This window comes from Nannobrachium achirus (genome assembly GCF_963921795.1).
Source record: "Nannobrachium achirus genome assembly, chromosome: 5".
Lineage (NCBI taxonomy): Eukaryota > Metazoa > Chordata > Actinopteri > Myctophiformes > Myctophidae > Nannobrachium > Nannobrachium achirus.
In genome coordinates this window covers 1447450-1453021 of record NC_137814.1, presented here as the reverse complement: position 1 = coordinate 1453021, position 5572 = coordinate 1447450, and positions in this window count along the sequence as shown.

The following is a 5572-nucleotide window of genomic DNA, read 5'->3' as shown; positions in this document are numbered from 1 at the left end:
AGACTGACAATTATGACACAATATGTCCTTATATGGGCATTCCCAGATATGGGCTTAATATTGATGACATCAGAGATCTCCATATATGGGCATAAAAGGGACAAGGAGGGAATTCATTTGCAACATGGTTGTGATGTCAGAACTGGTCAGTTAATTTCCAAGTGTGACTCGCGTTGCGCTTGGTTGTTTAAGTTGGCCAAAATGTGGCCAAAACGTGGCCATATTTTCCCAAATATGGATGAGCTGGTGTGACGCAGTGTGACGCACATGGCCTTAATATTGATGACATCAGGAATCTCCATATATGGGCATAAAATGGAAAGGGCCAGCTATATCATTTTGCTGAGCTGAGCAGAAGAGTGACGGACGGATGGACGGACGAACAGACAAACAGACAGAGGTTTTCATACACTGTCTCTCTGTATTCTATGATCCTATAGTTTACTGAGACGCTACGCTGTCTCTCTGTATTCTATGATCCTATAGTTTACTGAGACGCTACGCTGTCTCTCTGCGTTCTACGATCCTATAGTTTACTGAGACGCTACGCTGTCTCTCTGCGTTCTATGATCCTATAGTTTACTGAGACGCTACGCTGTCTCTCTGCGTTCTACGATCCTATAGTTTACTGAGACGCTACGCTGTCTCTCTGCGTTCTATGATCCTATAAGTCTCTCTGTATTCTACGATCCTATAGTTTACTGAGACGCTACACTGTCTCTCTGCGTTCTATGATCCTATAGTTTACTGAGACGCTACGCTGTCTCTCTGCGTTCTACGATCCTATAGTTTACTGAGACGCTACGCTGTCTCTCTGCGTTCTATGATCCTATAGTTTACTGAGACGCTACGCTGTCTCTCTGCGTTCTACGATCCTATAGTTTACTGAGACGCTACGCTGTCTCTCTGCGTTCTACGATCCTATAGTTTACTGAGACGCTACGCTGTCTCTCTGCGTTCTACGATCCTATAGTTTACTGAGACGCTACGCTGTCTCTCTGCGTTCTACGATCCTATAGTTTACTGAGACGCTACGCTGTCTCTCTGCGTTCTACGATCCTATAGTTTACTGAGATGCTACGCTGTCTCTCTGCGTTCTACGATCCTATAGTTTACTGAGACGCTACGCTGTCTCTCTGCATACATAGTTATAGTTTGTAATGTGTATTTTAATATACATCTAGATATATACAGATGCACAGCATGCAATTCAGCCGGCCGTGTGTTCAATAGAATCTCATGGCTGACATCAGAGATGAATAATGAGTGTGGACAGGTATCAGGACTCCATATTACCAAGCCTTCATCTACCTTTCACAGAGAGAGAGAGAGAGAGAGAGAGAGATGGATAGGCCAGAGGAGGAGAACATGTGATTTATCCTCTTGCTACTTGATGAATGTTCTACGGGAGGATGAAGTATTTATGAGCCTTGCAGCTAAAATTCCTCCTCTCCTCTCCTCTCCTCTCCTCTCCTCTCCTCTCCTCGAATGGTTTTGGACATACAAGGTTTCCACCCGACAGCGACGATATTCTATAAATATAAGGTGCAGCGAGTGAAAATTATAATATAGGGGTGCGTCAGATTAAAAAAAATATTCATGGGGTGACCTGAGACAAAAAAGTTTGGGAACCCCTGCTATAGAGTCAGTTTGTCCTGGGTTGGCTCCCATAGAGTCAGTTTGTCCTGGGTTGGCTCCCATAGAGTCAGTTTGTCCTGGGTTGGCTCCTATAGAGTCAGTTTGTCCTGGGTTGGCTCCCATAGAGTCAGTTTGCCCTGGGTTGGCTGTCATAGAGTCAGTTTGTCCTGGGTTGGATCCCATAGTGTCAGTTTGTCCTGGGTTGGCTCCTATAGAGTCAGTTTGTCCTGGGTTGGCTCCCATAGAGTCAGTTTGTCCTGGGTTGGCTCCCATAGAGTCAGTTTGTCCTGGGTTGGCTCCCATAGTGTCAGTTTGTCCTGTGTTGGCTCCCATAGAGTCAGTTTGTCCTGGGTTGGCTCCCATAGTGTCAGTTTGTCCTGGGTTGGCTCCCATAGTGTCAGTTTGTCCTGGGTTGGCTCCCATAGAGTCAGTTTGTCCTGGGTTGGCTCCCATAGTGTCAGTTTGTCCTGGGTTGGCTCCCATAGAGTCAGTTTGTCCTGGGTTGGCTCCCATAGTGTCAGTTTGTCCTGGGTTGGCTCCCATAGAGTCAGTTTGCCCTGGGTTGGCTCCCATAGAGTCAGTTTGTCCTGGGTTGGCTCCCATAGTGTCAGTTTGTCCTGGGTTGGCTCCCATAGTGTCAGTTTGTCCTGGGTTGGCTCCCATAGAGTCAGTTTGTCCTGGGTTGGCTCCCATAGAGTCAGTTTGTCCTGGGTTGGCTCCCATAGAGTCAGTTTGTCCTGGGTTGGCTCCCATAGTGTCAGTTTGTCCTGGGTTGGCTCCCATAGTGTCAGTTTGTCCTGGGTTAGCTCCCATAGTGTCAGTTTGTCCTGGGTTGGCTCCTATAGTGTCAGTTTGTCCTGGGTTGGCTCCCATAGAGTCAGTTTGTCCTGGGTTGGCTCCTATAGAGTCAGTTTGTCCTGGGTTAGCTCCCATAGAGTCAGTTTGTCCTGGGTTGGCTCCCATAGAGTCAGTTTGTCCTGGGTTGGCTCCCATAGTGTCAGTTTGTCCTGGGTTGGCTCCCATAGAGTCAGTTTGTCCTGGGTTGGCTCCCATAGAGTCAGTTTGTCCTGGGTTGGCTGTCATAGAGTCAGTTTGTCCTGGGTTGGATCCCATAGTGTCAGTTTGTCCTGGGTTGGCTCCCATAGAGTCAGTTTGTCCTGGGTTGGCTCCCATAGAGTCAGTTTGTCCTGGGTTAGCTCCCATAGAGTCAGTTTGTCCTGGGTTGGCTCCCATAGTGTCAGTTTGTCCTGGGTTGGCTCCCATAGAGTCAGTTTGTCCTGGGTTGGCTCCCATAGAGTCAGTGTCCTGGGTTGGCTCCCATAGAGTCAGTTTGTCCTGGGTTGGCTCCCATAGAGTCAGTGTCCTGGGTTGGCTCCCATAGAGTCAGTTTGTCCTGGGTTGGCTCCCATAGAGTCAGTTTGTCCTGGGTTGGCTCCCATAGTGTCAGTTTGTCCTGGGTTGGCTCCCATAGAGTCAGTTTGTCCTGGGTTGGCTCCCATAGAGTCAGTTTGTCCTGGGTTGGCTCCTATAGAGTCAGTTTGTCCTGGGTTGGCTCCTATAGAGTCAGTTTGTCCTGGGTTGGCTCCCATAGAGTCAGTTTGTCCTGGGTTGGCTGTCATAGAGTCAGTTTGTCCTGGGTTGGATCCCATAGTGTCAGTTTGTCCTGGGTTGGCTCCTATAGAGTCAGTTTGTCCTGGGTTGGCTCCCATAGAGTCAGTTTGTCCTGGGTTGGCTCCCATAGAGTCAGTTTGTCCTGGGTTAGCTCCCATAGAGTCAGTTTGTCCTGGGTTGGCTCCCATAGAGTCAGTTTGTCCTGGGTTGGCTCCCATAGAGTCAGTTTGTCCTGGGTTGGCTCCCATAGAGTCAGTTTGTCCTGGGTTGGCTCCCATAGAGTCAGTTTGTCCTGGGTTGGCTCCCATAGAGTCAGTTTGTCCTGGGTTGGCTCCCATAGAGTCAGTTTGTCCTGGGTTGGCTCCCATAGAGTCAGTTTGTCCTGGGTTAGCTCCCATAGAGTCAGTTTGTCCTGGGTTGGCTCCCATAGTGTCAGTTTGTCCTGGGTTGGCTCCCATAGAGTCAGTGTCCTGGGTTGGCTCCCATAGAGTCAGTTTGTCCTGGGTTGGCTCCCATAGAGTCAGTTTGTCCTGGGTTGGCTCCCATAGAGTCAGTTTGTCCTGGGTTGGCCCCCATAGAGTCAGTTTGTCCTGGGTTGGCTCCCATAGAGTCAGTTTGTCCTGGGTTGGCTCCCATAGAGTCAGTTTGTCCTGGGTTGGCTCCCATAGAGTCAGTTTGTCCTGGGTTGGCTCCCATAGTGTCAGTTTGTCCTGGGTTAGCTCCCATAGAGTCAGTTTGTCCTGGGTTGGCTCCCATAGAGTCAGTTTGTCCTGGGTTGGCTCCTATAGAGTCAGTTTGTCCTGGGTTGGCTCCCATAGAGTCAGTTTGTCCTGGGTTAGCTCCTATAGAGTCAGTTTGTCCTGGGTTGGCTCCCATAGAGTCAGTTTGTCCTGGGTTAGCTCCCATAGAGTCAGTTTGTCCTGGGTTGGCTCCCATAGTGTCAGTTTGTCCTGGGTTGGCTCCCATAGAGTCAGTTTGTCCTGGGTTGGCTCCCATAGAGTCAGTTTGTCCTGGGTTAGCTCCCATAGAGTCAGTTTGTCCTGGGTTGGCTCCCATAGTGTCAGTTTGTCCTGGGTTGGCTCCCATAGAGTCAGTGTGTCCTGGGTTGGCTCCTATAGTGTCAGTTTGTCCTGGGTTGGCTCCCATAGTGTCAGTTTGTCCTGGGTTGGCTCCCATAGAGTCAGTTTGTCCTGGGTTGGCTCCCATAGAGTCAGTGTGTCCTGGGTTGGCTTCCATAGAGTCAGTTTGTCCTGGGTTGGCTCCTATAGAGTCAGTGTCCTGGGTTGGCTCCTATAGAGTCAGTTTGTCCTGGGTTGGCTCCTATAGAGTCAGTATGTCCTGGGTTGGCTTCCATAGAGTCAGTGTGTCCTGGGTTGGCTCCCATAGAGTCAGTGTGTCCTGGGTTGGCTCCCATAGAGTCAGTGTGTCCTGGGTTGGCTTCCATAGAGTCAGTTTGTCCTGGGTTGGCTCCTATAGAGTCAGTGTCCTGGGTTGGCTCCTATAGAGTCAGTGTGTCCTGGGTTGGCTCCTATAGAGTCAGTTTGTCCTGGGTTGGCTCCTATAGAGTCAGTGTCCTGGGTTGGCTCCTATAGAGTCAGTTTGTCCTGGGTTGGCTCCTATAGAGTCAGTGTCCTGGGTTGGCTTCCATAGAGTCAGTTTGTCCTGGGTTGGCTCCTATAGAGTCAGTGTCCTGGGTTGGCTCCTATAGAGTCAGTGTGTCCTGGGTTGGCTCCTATAGTGTCAGTTTGTCCTGGGTTGGCTCCTATAGAGTCAGTGTCCTGGGTTGGCTCCTATAGAGTCAGTTTGTCCTGGGTTGGCTCCCATAGAGTCAGTTTGTCCTGGGTTGGCTCCTATAGAGTCAGTTTGTCCTGGGTTGGCTCCTATAGAGTCAGTGTCCTGGGTTGGCTCCTATAGAGTCAGTTTGTCCTGGGTTGGCTCCCATAGAGTCAGTATGTCCTGGGTTGGCTCCTATAGAGTCAGTATGTCCTGGGTTGGCTCCCATAGAGTCAGTTTGTCCTGGGTTGGCTCCCATAGTGTCAGTTTGTCCTGGGTTGGCTCCCATAGAGTCAGTTTGTCCTGGGTTGGCTCCTATAGAGTCAGTTTGTCCTGGGTTGGCTCCCATAGAGTCAGTTTGTCCTGGGTTGGCTCCCATAGAGTCAGTTTGTCCTGGGTTGGCTCCCATAGTGTCAGTTTGTCCTGGGTTGGCTCCTATAGAGTCAGTTTGTCCTGGGTTGGCTCCTATAGAGTCAGTATGTCCTGGGTTGGCTCCCATAGAGTCAGTTTGTCCTGGGTTGGCTCCCATAGAGTCAGTTTGTCCTGGGTT